The following is an 18,463-nucleotide window of genomic DNA, read 5'->3' as shown; positions in this document are numbered from 1 at the left end:
CAGTAAGACGCTGGGCGAGAAGGAGACAACTGTTGGTGCCATAGTAAGAAAATGGAAGAAGTACAAAATGACTGTCAATCGACAAAGATCTGGGGCTCCACGCAAAATCTCACCTCGTGGGGTATCCTTGATCATGAGGAAGGTTAGAAATCAGCCTACAACTACAAGGGGGGAACTTGTCAATGATCTCAAGGCAGCTGGGACCACTGTCACCACAAAAACCATTGGTAACACATTACGACATAACGGATTGCAATCCTGCAGTGCCCGCAAGGTCCCCCTGCTCCGGAAGGCACATGTGACGGCCCGTCTGAAGTTTGCCAGTGAACACCTGGATGATGCCGAGAGTGATTGGGAGAAGGTGCTGTGGTCAGATGAGACAAAAATTGAGCTCTTTGGCATGAACTCAACTCGCCGTGTTTGGAGGAAGAGAAATGCTGCCTATGACCCAAAGAACACCGTCCCCACTGTCAAGCATGGAGGTGGAAATGTTATGTTTTGGGGGTGTTTCTCTGCTAAGGGCACAGGACTACTTCACCGCATCAATGGGAGAATGGATGGGGCCATGTACCGTACAATTCTGAGTGACAACCTCCTTCCCTCCGCCAGGGCCTTAAAAATGGGTCGTGGCTGGGTCTTCCAGCACGACAATGACCCAAAACATACAGCCAAGGCAACAAAGGAGTGGCTCAGGAAGAAGCACATTAGGGTCATGGAGTGGCCTAGCCAGTCACCAGACCTTAATCCCATTGAAAACTTATGGAGGGAGCTGAAGCTGCGAGTTGCCAAGCGACAGCCCAGAACTCTTAATGATTTAGAGATGATCTGCAAAGAGGAGTGGACCAAAATTCCTCCTGACATGTGTGCAAACCTCATCATCAACTACAGAAGACGTCTGACCGCTGTGCTTGCCAACAAGGGTTTTGCCACCAAGTATTAGGTCTTGTTTGCCAGAGGGATTAAATACTTATTTCCCTCTGCAGAATGCAAATAAATTCATATACTTTCCACAATGTGATTTTCCGGATTTAATTTGTGATGTGCTATCTCTCACTGTTACCAATAACCTACCCTTCAATTATGGGCTGCTCATGTCTTTGTCAGTGGGCAAACTTACAAAATCAGCAAGGGATCAAATACTTATTTCCACCACTGTAGTAACACTTTTTTTTCCCTTTTTTTGCTTTTGTTTTTTTTTTAATACTTAGGACAGTAATTCCCAAACCTGTCCTGGGGTAACCCCAGCCAATAAGATTTTCAGGACATCCACAATATGCATGAGATCGATTTGCATACACTGCCTCCTTGGTATTAGAGCTGCACCAAATAGCATATTTTATTATTCGGCCAAATACCAATAATGAAAAAATATTATTTGGCCAAATATGAATAACGGGCATTGATCTTTAACTTAACAAATAATAAAAGAAGCAACATGAAACCAGAGATCAAACTTTAATTTCAGTAGGATTTGGCACAGTAGAGCCAGGGATTATTCATATTCAAATTTAAAGCACTTTCAGCTGTATTCAGGGCCAAATCAAATCGAATATGAATATTCAGTACAGACCTACTTGGTATGCAAATCTATCTCATGCATACTCACTGTGGATATCCTGAAAACCCAACTGACTGGGGTTCCCCTAGGATACATTTGGGAACCCTTGACCTAGAATATAAGTGCCATCTGGGTTAGACCAATGGTTCTTAACCTAGTCCTCAGGACACACCCAACTTCGGAATACCCATAATGAATATGCATGAGATAGATCTGAAGACAATGGAGACAGTGCATGCAAATTTATCTTGTGTATTCATTGTGGGTACGCTGAGAACCTGATTGGCCGGTTGTGTCTCAAGTACTGGGTTGAGAACTCCTGAGTTAGATTAATGCACTATTGAGCACAGACAGTAGTCAGATTGTGTATCTAAGTTTCTCAGTTTTGGCAACCACTTTCTATACAGGTAAACTTATTTTCAGAAAGAAATGGAGACCAGTCTCTAATGACCTGCAACAATCACCTTACCCCTACGACTTCCTTCTCTGTAAAAGTAAACATTCTCTAACACACAACAGCATGAGGGGGGAGAGGGAAATAAATTTATTGCTCTGTGGAATCTTTTTCCCACAAAACAAAAAAGACTATGTGGCATCCTGCAGAGCTACAGATAAGCTTTTCTCATGTAGACTGTACAATCTCATTGCCAGCACATTTAAACCATAAACTAGTCTTGGCAAAGTCACTGCATTCGAATAGCCGGGTTTTGTTGTTGGTTTCTTCTCAGAGTGTGTGGTCTAATCAGAACGATAACAGAACCTCAATAGCTTCACTCTATCCAACAGTATGTTCTTGGATGCCACTGGAAAGCTGCTGTACTATACCAACATCAAACATCGTTGTGGTTTATTACAAATCCATGCAGCTTCTGCATAACACCTCATCTCTATTTGGAAATGCTTAACTCACAACCATTGTTTCAACAGAAAAGGGATACAATGCCTGTCCATTTTGGTTCCCTTATCTATGGACAGTTTTACATATTATACTATTACTTTACCAGAATAAAATGTTTAGCTGCCATTCTATGGCACAAATATACTTAAATACCACCGCACATATCTTGGACAGAAAAAAAAAACACTTTTAAGTGCCCTTTTTTCCAAATAGGATTTTAAACAACCACGGAGACAGTGGCTCATTCTGAGGTAGAACTGCTGCCGCTTTAGTGAATGAATCTGCAACTGGAACAGGGGCACTATATCAGACATCCTAGGCAAAACTTTAGCCTTGCACCCCACCCCCTCAATTATCTTCCGAGCCCCTAGGGTTTTGGTAATTAACTAAGACTACCCCAACATCATCCTTTCCCATACAGGTCCAGTAAAAAAGAAACACATATCAACAAGATATATAATTGGCCATCGTATTTCTAAAAATATTACATTTTTATGTGCATGTGCATGTATGCATGCATAATAAGGGCAAGTTCCAAAAGCCATTTGTCCAGATAAACAGCTATCTCTTGGAGTAAAGTGGACTATATGAAAAACTGCCAACCCCTTCTGCATGTAAAAAGTACACTAAGGGATCTTTTTAGCAAGCTGCAGTAAAACAAAAGGCCCTGCGCTAGCGGTGGGGGCCATTTTTGCCGAGCGATGCACCCCTTTTTACCGCTGCAAATAAAAACAAAAGGTTGAAAATAGCAATGGCCGTGGGGCAAGATTGCTCTTACCATGTGGCCATGTGAGGGGGAGTATTACCACCACCCACTGAGATAGCAATAAGGGCTCTTGCACTAACCTGGCGGTAACCGGGTAGTGCACGGTGCTGTCCAATTACCGCTGGGTTAGCTTCACACTAAAAATTACAGCCCTATTTTCCCCAGTGTAGGAAATGGCACATGTTGGGGCTGGAACTACTGCCGGCGACTGCATTGGGTTGTTGGTTGCTCCAGATCAGCGTGCGGTAAACCCAAGTTGGACTTACCGCCCCTCAACTTGTCTGCTGTCAGGTATCATTTTGACATTACAACAAACACTACTAGGTAACAGGAATGAAAAATATATATTCAACTTGAGTGTTAGCCAACACTAGAGCAAAAACATTTTTCCTAGTCACTTTCCCCCGGATTCTATATACAGCGCCTGAAAATCCGCACAGAATCTGAAGCGTATTCTAAAACAATGCCCATAACTGAATTAGTTAACTAGCTAATTAGTGCTGTTAATTGGATGTTAACACTAATTGTCATTAATTGAGATTTACGTGCACAACTCACTAAGTGTATTCTATAACTTGGTGTGCCTAAATTCTAAGTCGCATAGTTGAAAAGGGGCATGGGCATTTCTAAAATCTATGCACATTATTATAGAATACACCCTATCTGCACCTAATTTAGGCATCGTGATTTACAGCAAGTAAAACGTGGCCTAAATGGACGCAACCAAATTTAGTTGTGTGGCAAGCCGCTTGGCGTATTTTATATACCACGCAGAAATGTAAGTCTATTATATAAAATTTAGGTTTTAGAGAATATGCCTAGGTGTAATTTTTTTCCACGTGGATTTTTCAGGCGCCATATACAGAATCTAGCTCATTATGCTTTCCTTGCTTGCTTAATTTAGATTTTTTTTTAGTTTTCTTTTTAACTCTTGCTATTTGTGCTGTCTTTCTATTACTTTTTTGCTAGTCATTTCTGATGGTTTTGTCTAATTGGATTCATTTTTTTTTTCATCTCTCTTTCTTTCCTCTGGCCTTTCTTGTATGAAGGCAGAGAGCAGTCTCAATCAGGAATGAAGGGCAAATCTGGTATCTCTTTCTCCCATCTGTCCCAAGCAGGTGCCAATTTTTAGGCACCAGATAATCTGGCTCCTGGGAATAACATATCTAAAATAACATCTCTTTTGCTTTTTCTTCCTTCTTTATTCCTGTTTCTTTTTTTCTTACACCATAGTACATTTCTCAGTTTTAGAATGAGATACAGAATTTAGGATAGCCATGCCACTTGATTTCACAAATCATGCATCCCCAAGTACAGTGCACTTGCTAAATGTTCATGTGATTTTCAAGACTGCCTGAATTGTTTAAATATCAGCACAAATGCAAATCTGAAGTGCATAGAAACATAAATAAAATATTCAAACCATACATATTGTTATGTTTGGAATAGGGCAAGGAGCAGGAAGGTCAAATTGGAAAGTGGAGAAGTATAGACTTTTCCCCCCCATTTCCCTACCTCAATCATCTCCAGCTCTACAACATCTCCCTCCTCTTTTTCTATTCCACCGCATGCCCTGCAATATCTTCTTCTAAACCGCTTCCCCTCTATCTGCTCCTCCCCCCCTACACACACACACAGCACTGCAAGCTCCACAGTCTCCATCTTCCTCTCCCCTGCCCTATAGCTCTTTCTTCCTTCATAAGAATTAAATTTTGAAAATAATTGGGGGTGCTTACATCAAACATTTTGCACATATTTCCTCCACCCCCACCATAGCAAAAAAAAAGAAAACAAAAATTATAAAAAAGAAAGAACAAAGCATGATAGCATTGCAAGTGTGATTGATCAGACAGCCCATATCTGAAAGTCAACAGCAAAGGAGGTAGACATGAGAAGACTCATGTGACTGAATGAAAAACTAGTGAAGTACTAAAAGTTCCATTAGTGATTGTTTTCCTAACCCTCTAGTCCATACCCATCAGTCTCTTCCTCAACCCACCCATGAAGGCTGTCCATAACACACTAAACCACACCCCTCAGCCAGTCCCTACTAATCTCTCTTTTCACTTAGTCCATCTATGCCATAATCCCTCTCACCCAGGCTTTTCCCATTCTTTCAAATTCTAGACTTGTGCATTCCTCTAATCTTTCTTATCCTCTTTCCCCTCTTCCCTCTGCAGTTTTTAACTCTCCTCCTCCTGTGTGTGTGGGGGGGAGGAGAAGGGGTTTAATAACTTTCTGCCTTTTCATTTCTCTATATCTTCTAAGTCTGCCCTATTACTTGTTCTTCTTGACCCAGCTTTCTACTTCTCTCCATCATCCAGTTTCCGCTACTAATGCAAATGCACCATGCAGTCTGCCCATCCTCAGTAACCACTAACTCCTCCTTTTCCTATGGGATTCCACATGCCTGTCCCACACTTTTTTTCAATTCTGATAGTCTTTGTCTTCACGACCTCCACCTGGAGGCCATTCCACACATCCACCACCCTTTCCATGAAAGAGTATTTTCTTTGATTCCTCCTAAGTCTGTTTCCTCTCAACTTCATCCTATGTCCTCTCTTTCCAGAGATTTATTTCATTTGAAAAATGGTCTCCTCCTGTACATTAATGCCACTGAGGTATTTAAACATCTCTATCATATCCCCTCTCTTCCAGCATATACATGTTCAGGTTCATAAGCCTGTCCTTATATGTTTTATGACGGAGAGCGCTTACCAATTTAGTGGCCACCCCCTGAACCAACTGAATCCTGTTTATATCTTTCTGTTGGTGTGGCCTCCAGAACTGCATGCAGTACTCCAATTGGGGCTTCACCAGAGATGTATAAAGGCACTATCACCTCCTTTTTCCTGCTGGTCATCCCTCTCCTTATGCACCCAAGCATTCTTCTGGCTTTGACCATCGCCTTTTCTACCTGTTTGGCTACTTTAAGGTCATCAGACACAATCACTCCCAAGTCTCCTTTTTCTGTACACAGAAGCACGTCACCCCCTATATTGTACCATTTCCTTGGACTCTTGTAACCCAAGTGCATGACCCTGCATTTCTTAGCATTAAATCTTAGTTGCCAATTTTTGGACCATTTTTCAAGCTTTGCCAGATCCTTCCTCTTGCCATCCACACTTTCTGAGGTGTCCATCCTATTTCAGAGTTTGGTATAATCCGTAAAGAGACAGACTTTACCAGACAGTCCTTCTACAATATCATTCATAAAGATGTTACAGAGAGCTGGCCCAAGGACCAACCCCTATGGTACACCACTGATACATCCCTTTCCTCAGAGCAAGATCCATTTACCACTACCCTCTGCCTCCTTCCACTTAACCAGTTTTTGACCCACTCACTTTAGGTCCCATACCAAAAGCACTCAATTTATTTATCAGTCACCTGTGTGAAACAGTGTCAAAGGTTTTGCTAAATTCCAAGTACACCACATCTAGCGCCCCTCCCACATTCAACTGGTCACCCAGTCAAAGAAATCAATCAGATTTGTCTGACATGACCTGCCTCTAGTGAAGCCATTCTGCTTTAGGTCCTGCAGTCCATTTGACTCAAGAAACCTCACAATCCTCTGCTTTAGAAATGCTTCCATTAGTTTACTCACCATTGAGGTCAGACCACCATCTAGGTCAGACTGACAGGTCTGTAATTCCCAACCTCCTCCTTACTTCCGCTCTTGTATAGAGGTGACCACATCTGCCTTTCTCCAGTCCTCCAGGACCACTCTAGCCTCTAAGGAAGCATTGAAGAGGTTAGACAGCAGAGCCACAAGGACGTCTCCGAGTTCCTTGAGTACCCTCGGATGTATCCCATCAGACCCCATCACTTTGTCTACTTTTAGCTAGCTCCTCAGTGCCAGGCAAAATGGTGGACTATTATAAAGAACAAAATTACTGAGCATATTCAAAAGCATGGATTTAGTGAAGGGAAATCTTGCCTCACCAATCACATTTCTTTGAAGGGGGTGAACAAACATGTGGATAAAGATAAGCCGGTCGATATTGTGTATCTGGATTTTCAAAAGGAAATTGGAAATTCATGAGATAGGAGGTAGTGTCCTATTGTGGATTAAAAACTGGTTAAAAGATAGAAAACAGAGAGTAGGGTTAAATGGTCAGTATTCTCAATGGAGAAGGGTAGAAAGTGGTGTTCCCAAGGGGTCTGTGCTGGAACTGCTGCTTTTTAACATATTTATAAATGATCTAGAGATGGGAGTAACTAGTGAGGTAATTAAATTTGCTGACAACATAAAGTTATTCAAAGTTGTTACATCGCAAGAGGATTGTGAAAAGTTACAAGAGGACCATACGAGACTGGGCATCTGAATGGCAGATGTTTAATGTGAGCAAGTACAAAGTGATGCATGTGGAAAAGAAGAACCTGAATTGTAATGCCAGGTTCCACATTAGGAGTCACTGACCAGGAAAGGTATCTAGGCATCATCACTGATGATGCGTTGAAACCCTCTGCTCGGTGTGTGGCGGCCGCTAAGAAATCAAATAGAATGTTAGGTATTATTAGGAAAGGAATGGAAAACAAAAATGAGGATGTTATAATGCCTTTGTATCGCTACCTTGAATATTGTGTTCAATTTGGGTTGCCACATCTCAAAAAAGATATAGTGGAATTAGAAAAGATACAGAGAAGGGCGACGAAAATGATAAAGGGGATGGAATGACTTCCCTATAAGGAAAGGCTAAAGCGGCTAGGGCTCTTCAGCTTGGATAAAAGATGGCTGAGGGGAGATATGATAGAGGTCTATAAAATAATGAGTGGAATGGAACGGGTAGACATGAATCACTTGTTTACTCTTTCCAAAAATACTAGAACTAGGGGGCACACAATAAAGCTAGAAAGTAGTACATTTAAAACAAATCAGAGAAAATATTTATTCACTCAACATGTAATTAAACTCTGGAGTTTGTTGCCAGAGAATACAGTATAAGTGGTTAGCTTAGCGGGGTTTAAAAAAACATTTGGCTGGCTTCCTAAAGCAAAAGTCCATAGACCATTATTAAAATGGACTTGGGGAAAATTCACTGCTTATTTCTAGAATAAGCAACATAAAATGCATTGTACTGTCTTGGGATCTTGCCAGGTACTTGTGACCTGGATTGGCCACTGTTGCAAACAGGATGCTGGGCTTCATAGACCTTTGGTCTGTCCCAGTATAGTAATACTTATGTACTTATGAATACAGTCTTCTGTGAATCGGTCCTGGTCTACCATCCATTCATCCCCATTTGCATTTATTTTCTGCGGTCCTTTCCCCCAGCCTTTCATCCATGAGCACAAAACAGAAATAACTGTTAAGCAGTTCAGCTTTATCCTTATTAGCTTCTACATATTCCTCCCCCTCAGCTTTGACTCACAATGCTATTTTGGCACTTCCTCCTGACACATATCTAAAAAAGGTCTTGTCCTCCAATTTTAATGTATTGGTTATCTTTCTTCTGTTTGCCTCTTCACTTTCCTAAAATCTTTTCCAGGTACTTTTGCCTGCCTCCCTCTTTCTGTGTCATCTTCTTTCCCTTACCTTTTCAGCTACTACGTTTGAGAACCAGAGCGATCTTCTTTTCCTCTTGCTTTTATGTAATTTTCTAACAAAGGTTTGTCGCCTTTAAAATAGCTCCTTTCAGTTTTTGCCCATTGCTGTTCTACTTCTTTCAGCTGCTCCCATCCAACTAACTCTTCCTTAAGAAATTCCTTCATCTCAAAGTTTTTTTTTTAATCTAGGGCCTTCAGCCTTGAGTAAGCCCTCTCCTCCTTTGTTTTAATATTGATCCACACCATTAAGTGAGCACTAGATGCCAAATGATCTCCCACCATAACATCAGAAACATTTTCCCCGTTTGTGAACACCAGATCTAGAATCGCTCCATCCCTCATCAGTTCTGTTACCCGCTGCTGAAACAGTACTTCCTGTACAGAATTCAAGATCCCTTTGCTTGTAGATGACCCCACAGCAGGGACACCCCAGTCTATGTCTGGCATATTAAAATCATCTATCAGTAGTTTCCTAGCTATCTTGTGGATGTCTTCAATTAAGTGTCTGTCCATTTCTTCTGACTGTTAAGATGACCTGTATATTACACCAATGTAAATACATTTTCCTTTCCCTCTTACCAGTTTGACCCACATCGCATCTTTCTTACCCCATGTGCCCTGCAGTTCTGTCACTTTAATATTATTCTTACCATATAATGCCACTCCACCCTTTTATCCAACCCTGTCCTTTCTGAATACATTATAGCCAGGTATAACTATATCCCAGTCATAGTTCTCCGTGAGTCATGTCTCCGTGACCGCCACTAAATCCAAGTTGGCTTCTATCACTGCAGCCTCTAGATCTAGAAATATATATGGGCATTGGTATACAAGGCTCTCCAGATGTTACTCTTTTTTCTGCTTTCTATAAGGGTATTTGATGTCTTACCTTCCTGCGGGTCATTAATGACTTTGGGGCTTTTCTCTCCCATCCCCAGAAAATTTAGTTTAAAGCCCTCTAGGTTCAGACCTCCCTGTCTGTCCTCTCCACCAGAGTTGCACTTCAGAGAGCTGCACCCTCTGGCCTCTAACAGTCTGTTCCCCGTTTCTGCTCAAGTTATCCTTGGGTGGGAGTGAAGTCCAGCCCACGGTGTGTATGTATGGAATAAGTTGCAGAGGGAAATGTTTCTAGTTATTGATTGACAGTAGAGGTGGAGTTTGAAGGTAATAACAATTCTTGTTTGTCTGAGAACATGGTCTTTGGTTGCCTTCACCCCCGTGAGGACCTGTGAGAAGATGGGGTATCCTGGAAAGGTCAGATAACCAAAGGCTTAGTTAAGGGGGAGTTATTGTCAACCAAAGGCAGTAACACAGATGAGTGCTCTGTGTGGGCAAGGGGAAACCAGTTCTTGAGCAGGAACAGGGAAGAGCCTGTTCAAGGCCAGAGGGTGCAGCTCTGTGTGAAGTGCAACTCTGGCGGAGAGGATAGACAGGGAGGTCTGATCCTAGAGGAGTATGCTGGTGACAACCAATGCTACCAGCACAGCCTTGGATTATTCAGCCCAAAGGGATGGGTGATGGACTGGAGGAGATGTATATATGTACATAGTTCAGGACTGCTATAAGAAGTAATTCAGTTAATAAATAAGTCTCCAATTTCGGGTTTTTATTGTCAAGAATTTCTAAATATTGTCTAGTTAGTTTTTCCATTTTTGTTAAAAATTAAGATAAACTCCAAATGCTCTAAGTACTGACATTCTAAAGAAGCTTTCTTATGCATTATATTGACTCCTTCTGATTTTTGTTTTTGCTACATTTTTAGAATTTGTGTTTGTATGCATCATTTGTTTTTATAACTGTTACTGTACTGTCACAACATTGCACTGTTATTTTTGCTGTAGTCTTCCAAAAAGTCATTTTTGGAAAGCTAGATTATGAATCCAAATTAAACAAGGGGCAAAAACAAAGAGGAGAGAGGAAAAGCACAAAGGAGGAACTGTCTTTATAAACCAAGTAGCCTAAATAAATAAATATAAATATATTTAGGCAGTGGTTTTGGCCCCTTTATAATTTTATATTTGCTTTTATGGGTCTCTGGCGAAGGAGAATATAAAACAAAAAAGCTGAAATTTCGGAGCTATTTGAGATTACGGGTGAGGGAAGTTGGAAATCTGCAATGCCCATAAAGAAGCTACTAGAGACATCCTATTAACCTGCTAACAGAAAATGGCAGCAGATAAGGCCCATTTATGTCTGCCCAGTCGGCTTATTTTTGCAATGTCGTAGACCCAACTGATATCCAGATTTCCTTTCACTCTCCTGAAATAAGGAATCCTTTATGGTTATCCAAGTCAGCTTTGAATTCTGCTACAGCTTTTGCCTCCAAAACCGCCCAAGGTGGCGTTCTCTATGCATTCAGCATCCTTTTCCATAAAGAAATATATTTTATTCTGTTATTTCTGGATCTACCTACTTCAAGCCTCATATCATGATCTCTTCTTCTAGAATTCTCTTTCGCTGTATGCTACATGTTGTCTAATCCACTTTGTTCCTTAGCTCTGAAAAGGATGGAATATCAAATGAATATAAATAAATTAAATCTTTTATTCTAGAATTTCCTTTCTACTAAAGAAAGGTTTACTTGTTGGGTATTATTTATAACTCTGAGGTACTTGAATGTTTCCTTCATAAAGAATATGAAGGCAGATAAGACAGTAAGATTCATCTACTATTCCTACAGACATGCCATAAACAATCACTGAGCCAGATGCACAAGTGCTGCCTATTCATTCCTGGTAGCCCTCAAATCTAAATTCTGCTTTATAATTTTAGTATTTTTATTGTACACCACTTTGACTTTCTTTTAGCTAAGGCGGTCTATCAGGTTCTCAATAAACATAAATGCATTTATACTTGCATATAAAACCAAGGTGTAATATTACTGTACCCATTACACTTCTATTGTAGTAATTTTGGCATTCTTAAAATATTTTTGTTTTGAGAAAAATTGGAACTTCTAGCTAGGCTTTTCATTCTTACATTCTGTCAAAAACTATACAATTTTAGCCATCTCTCCTGTTTTCAAAAGGATGTATAGAATTTCACAGAAACAAGTTAGAGATATTTGTATAAACTAAGGTGTACCATGCTGGTTCAGACCAAAGGTTCACCAAGCCAAGCATTCTAACTGTGACAGTGGCCAATCCAAGTCACTAGAAGTACATGGTGGGTCCCAAAGAATAAATCCATTTCTTGTTCTTCCCTCTGACATTGACTGGCTTGGCTCTGAACTAGCCCAGACTGTGTTACTCGAAGCAGCCCAAGGAGGGCGAAACATTGACCTTTGTTGGCAACACAGTTAGGCATCGGCAGCTGTGATATAGAAAGACATTGGCAGCAGTGGAAGGCATTGTCAACAAACATATTTTGATAATGAAACAATCGAAAGAAATACAACAATTTTGTATTCACTGTACACCTAGGTCTTTTCCTCCTTTCTTTATTAAGGGGTCCTTTTACTAAGCTGCAGTAAAAAGTGATCTTAGCGTACCCTTATGTGAGTGTTTCACCGCATACTAAGGCCATTTTTACCATGGCCACAAAATGGCTGATTTTCTATTTTTTTTTTCTATTAATGGCCGTGCATTAGTGCACGGCGATTAAAAGAATTACCACAGGAGCACTAACTGACATCTATGTTGTAGGCGGTAAGAGCTCACTGGGTAATCCTGTGCTAACCAGTTAACCCTTTAGTGTCCAATGTTCCTGTAATAAGCAATATGGGAACAGATTGATGGGAACAATGGACACTAAAGGGTTTTAATGCACAGTAATTTGGATGCACTAATTAGCGCAGGAATGCCTACTCTCCACCCCTTAGACTTACCCCCTCCAACAAAAAGAAGAGAAAATATATTTTTTAATGCAAGGGTAGCACATGCCGATTTGGACCTTAGCACAGGAAACATGAGTGTAAACATTTTAAGTTGCAGTAAGCACATGCTATCACTTACTGCAGCTTAGTAAAATGACCCCTAAATGGAGCTCATTGAGAAGGCTGTAGTCCTCTACAACAGTCTCAACCAGATCACCAAAATAAAGTGATGCCATTTCCCACCTTCCTTTTTGGACCATGATTCTTTCTGAAAGTTTAAGCACTTCTCCAATTCAATTAAAGATGAAAAACATGTCCTAAATATATCTGAAAAGATTTTTCTAATTTTTCCTTAAACTGGGAATTTCTATTATTTCTAGCAGAATGGTAGTTTTAATCTAAAGTCTTTTTCCTTGGTTTCTGAGTGTTGTAGACATTAATAGAAACATGCTCCTAAATCGCCAGTACCTATTGGAATACAGCAGCCGTACCTCTTGGGTTTAAGGTTAACAGTAGAATGGAGAGTTATTCTACTAAAGATCTCATCTGCCAATGTCTCTAATGGTCCATGAAGGCAGGGATTTATTTAGTTTATCATTTATATTCTATATCATGACCTTCAAAGAGATCTAGGCAGCAGAATAAAACTGTTAAATAAACAAAAATATTAAAATTACAAAATAACATTTAAAAAAAATCATTTTACGCAATCCAAATAGCAGCAAACCTAATGCATATTGTTAACAGAATAAAAATCCAGATTAATGTACTGTCGACCGAAAGAAATACAAAGACATCAACAGTTGAAGGAAACTTTTACAGGGAGGTAGCCATGAGTTTTTGAGGACAAGAGCCCACTTAATTTAGCCAAGTCTTAAAAGTTTCTTCCTGAAAAACTCCATGTGGCTATTTTTCATAGCTCTTCTACTGAGACATCACTTACAAATCTCAGAATATGGCAATAAATCCATCTGGAAATGATGGCAGTAGAGGATGGCAATCTTTTTATCAGAGTCAACAATCTCCAGCTTCTGTTTAAGAAGCAATGTTTCTTGCTCCAGTTTCTGCACCTGGGAGCACAAAGCCTAGCCCAGGTTAGCTATTAGCACCCACAAATCATCTAGAATTACCTCAGATGGCTTCTCAGGTAGGACAGAAGGATACTGTGAAGTTGGTTCCAGCTGAATATCCAAAGAAGTAACTTCCCGCTCGCCTTCCAAAACAAGGGATTCACCCACAGCTAAAGATGGAACTGCAGGAGCAAGTGGGGAGCCCAAAAGGACTGGCGCTCCCAAGTTCATTGCTGGATGTACATCATTCCAATTCAACAGCACTCCCTGGCTGCAAAAGTGAAGATGCCATCAGCACAAACTAGAGCTCTGCAGCTGCGGGGGAGGTGCTCTGTGGTCGAGGCTCAAGGTGACATCAAACTCTAAGGATGCCCGGGGTCTCCACTCACCGTGGGTGTCACACACAGGCTGCCCTCCGACCCTAATGGCATCCCAGGTCTTCACAGAAAAGAATCATGAACACCGACCGCTAACAGGGCTGGCCGCTGAGAGGCTGCAGCAGACAGCCGGCCCCTGTGCTTCGGCATCTCAGAAAGAATCCAACAAAGAAACAGCGAGGACTCAGCTCACGTCAGATACAGATCACCATCTTGGATCCAAATCTTCAGAGAATTCTAATGGGAAACTCACCCTTTTCAACTTAATTCTATCACAGCATGTAACTGCTTAGGGCATACATAGCCACAGCATTTTTGTTTTCTCTTTATTTAATTTAAAAAGTAGAAAATACCCAATTTTCAACTTTCTTTAGTAACCTACACAATTTTTCTTCAATGTCAGACATCAATTCTGGAAGTGCAACCAGTAGAATGATATCATCTGCATAAATGTATACCTCTACTTCCTCTTATAATTTGTCTCCTAACAAATTAATCACAACATTGAATAAAATGTGGGAGTGGGGAGCCTGAGGTAGCCCAAAATTTATCACCCATGGTATGAATAATGTTCTGGACATTCTAACACTATGGGGTTCATTTTTGAAAGAGAAAAATGTCCAAAAAGTGTCAAAGCAGCATTTGGATGAATTTCTTCTCGAAACATCCAAATCGGTATTTTATAAACCTATTCTGCAGACATTTATACATGCAATTCATCTGCAGTGCATTCAAACCATAAGGGGGCATGTTGCAGGCAGGATTAGGGGCGTGCTTACAGTGTTCCTAAAACTTGGACATTTTACAGCCATAATGGAACAAAACAAAAACGTCTAGGGCAACAACTTCAACATTATGGTTTAGACCTGTTTTTAGAATGAATAGGACAAAAAGGTGCTCTAAATGACCAGACTACCACTGAAGAGAATCAGGGATGACCCCTCTTAGTCCCCCAGTGGTCACTAACCCCCTCCCACCCCACCCCCACCCTCAAAGGTATGATTAAAAATATTACTTACCAGTTTCTATGACAGTTTCAGAAGTTATAGCCAGTGCACTGTTGAGAGGGAGAATCAGGCTCATATCCCACTCTACCTGTTACACTTGTGGTGGAAAGTGTGAGCCCTCCCACACTCACCAGAAATCTACTTTACCCACATATAGGTGACTCCACCTATAAGGGCTATTGTAGTGGTGTACAGTTGGGAACAGTGGGTTTTGGAGGGCTCAGCAGCCAAGATAAGGGAGTAATGGTGAGATATGTACCTGGGAGCTTTTATATGATGTCCACAAGAGTGCCCCATTGCTCTCCTGGGAAGTCTGTGTGGCCAGTGTACTAAGAATGCTGGCTCATCCTATATCCCAATGGCTTGATTTTCTGTGTTTTTCACTTGGATATTTTTTATTAAAAAATGGACCATAAAGATAAATGCACAGAGCACAAAAACATTTTGCATGTGGCCATTTAATGTTTGCTGTTTCAAAAATGGCTATATTTCCTATTCGGATTTGGGACTTTTAGCGCAAAACGTCCAAAGTCCAACTTAGATATCATATAGAAAATGCCCCTCCACCCATACTCATTTTTAAGAATCCTTCCATCCAGGTTAACATCCTATCAATTACTCCAGATTCTTCCAATATTTGGAGGAGTACATTTTGATCAATTAAATCGAATGCAGCAGATAAATTTAATTGTAATATCATAACCTGTCTCCATTTATTCAACATTGATCATGCATTAGAGATCAAGGCCCCTATTTCTGTGCTAGAACCAAATTGAGAGGAATGTAATAAATTGTGTTTTTCTAAATATTCTGAAAGATGATCCGCAACCAACCCTTCCATTATTTTTATTAAGACAGATATAGATGCCACAGGTCTATAATTTGTTATTACATCAGGCATTATATTTTTGTTCTTAAGAATTGGAGTCAGTATTATATTTCATAAAGGTAATGGAAAAACACCCATCCGTAGCGTATTAGTCAATCATATAGCAAAACAATCAACAAATAAGCTGAACATATATCTAGAGAACAGTGTGATATAGCAAACCTCTTTAATAAGAGAGACCTCATCACTCTGCACTTGTATAAGATTACCCCAGTGTCTGGTCAGTGGAATATTTTTTTACCTCAACACTCTCCTGAGTATCTTGTCTTTGAACCTTATTATTTTTCATCTGGCTTTGGATGTTCTTGACCTTTTCTCTACAAAAAAAAAAAAAGTGGCAAAAACTGAACACTGCTTATCTGTCAGACATGGGAATAGAGATATTATGCCTTACTGCAAAATTAGGACAGCTAGTCATCATTAACAGAATAAATAATTATGCTTTATATCAGAAAATTCTAGAACAGAACATCAAGCCATCTACCCATCAGCTGAAGCTGCATCAAAATCGGGACATGCAACAAGACAGCAACCTGAAACATTCAAGTGAGCTTACTACAGAGAGGCTGAAGGAGTAGTTTTCATGTTTTGGACTCGGCAAATTTCAAGCTCTGACCCAAACTACTGGAATGCTGTTCAAGTATATAAGACCTCAAATATAACAGAACTGAAATAGCACTATGTGGAGGAGCTCCTAAAGAGCAACGTAAGACTGATCAACATTTAGAGGGGGAGCCATATTAGTCTGAACAGCAAAAATGACACTGGTGGGTAGCACCTTATAGACTCACCAATTTATTGAGGTATGAGCTTTCGAGAACAAGAGCCTACTTCATCAGATGCATCTGATGAAGTGGACTGTCATCCTCAAAAGCTAAGGAAGCACTTAGCTGAAGATACTGCTGCTCAAGAAGATGCAACCAGTTATCGCATGAAAGGTTCACATGTTTTTCCACATAAGGACATTTATTTTTGAAAAAGACCTTTTGTTCTGAGTTGTTTGTTCAATGGTGTTCTCTTCTCAAGATTTAGATTAGGATATAATTGTGTTTTTGAGAATAAACTGTTCTAAAATACCTTCCATCTGGGGAAAAGGAAGATGTTTTACAAGCCTTCTTAGTACAGCACAGTACATCTTCCTTAGATGAAATATGGCTCTCTGCCTCTTCCAGCTTATTCACTCTTAGATCTTGGTCTTAGGTTTTTTTTTCACCGTCTATTACTTAATGTAATGTTACTAGCTTTTATTTCAGCCATAATCACAGGCACATCAACATTCTTGGGTGGATCAAAGGCAGGAGATGAACTGAGGGCCATCTTTGTGAGTGATGGACCTGGAAAAGGTTTGATGTTATGGTGTTACATTTGTTGTATTTGCCTAATCAGATCCTCTGGTGCTTCTTTTTTTCTCAGTCTACCTGTCATCAATTCATGTCACTTTGAGCCCTGTTTACTAAGGCGCATTAGTGTTTTTAACGCGTCTACAATTAGCGCACGTGCTAACCATGTAGGCATCTATAGGGATATTGTAGGCGCGTACATGGTTAACACGCATTAAAAATGCTAATACGCCTATAACGCAGCTTAGCAAACAGGGCCCTTTGAAAAACATAAAACACAAATTACTGAGAAACCAAACTGACAGCTTTATTTCTGTATCTAAATTATCTTTCATCATGGTTCACTATTGGGACTCTTTTTCCCCCTCCTCTTTTCCTTTTCCCCTGCTCCTTTCCCTCCCCTCCCCCCTTTTTCTCCCCTCACTTCATTCCCTTTGTCGATCTCTTTTTTCCTCTTCCCCCCTTTTTCTTTATTTCATTTTTCCTGTTCCCCCTTTTTGTTCTGCTCCTTGACCGTTCATGTGTTCAAGATTGTTCACCCACTTTACAGGTTTTGTATCTTTGCTGAATGAGCCCATTCGTGCCCTACAGAACTGTTTTCCATGCAAGTAATTCACCAGGTATGTTTTGTTGCACTAGTACATCACATTCCCAGATGATTTGGTGTTATGACTGAGTTTAGCATTTTTTTTTCACGTTTTTATTTCTTATTTGTATTTATATAGGTACCTTATGGGCCATGTTTTGTTATAAATCAGAGGTTTTAATGTTGGTTCATAAAGCTTTCATGATGTCTTAAGCATTAGTTTATCCTGATAATATATATTTGCTAACTCCACTGGAATTTATTTTATGACTATCATAGGTTTTGAAACTTTTTTTGTACATATATATTTTTTGATGTAAAATCATTTTTTATGATTTACTGTTGCATTTTTATGTCAGATACACATGTTTATTATTTTGTTCACATTAAAAATGTCATCCCTTATATTATTATATACTAGCAGTTGAGCCCGTAAAAACGGGCTGGTATTGGGGTTTTCCTTCCTTCCTTCCCCCTCCCTCCCTCCCCGCGAGGTCGCCACCGCTACCGTTTCCCCCCCCCTCCCCGGAGTCGCCGCCATCCCTCTACCCGGCCTGGGCCCTCTCTCTCTCCGCTACTAAACTTACACATCCATTCGCCAGAACGCA

At 40.3% G+C, this 18,463-nt stretch overlaps 1 protein-coding gene across 1 annotated transcript in view; it reads right to left on the bottom strand.

Annotated features, from left to right (window-relative positions):
• Positions 1-18,463, bottom strand: part of ZMIZ1 (zinc finger MIZ-type containing 1) — a 1,052,488-nt gene that overhangs the window by 809,190 nt on the left and 224,835 nt on the right. The window contains 1 exon segment of the mRNA XM_030203240.1: positions 16,171-16,246. The gene's annotated coding sequence lies outside the window, so the exon portion shown is untranslated.

The sequence above is a fragment of the Microcaecilia unicolor genome, chromosome 5 (genome assembly GCF_901765095.1).
Source record: "Microcaecilia unicolor chromosome 5, aMicUni1.1, whole genome shotgun sequence".
Classification (NCBI taxonomy): domain Eukaryota; kingdom Metazoa; phylum Chordata; class Amphibia; order Gymnophiona; family Siphonopidae; genus Microcaecilia; species Microcaecilia unicolor.
This window is presented reverse-complemented; position numbering and strand designations above follow the sequence as displayed.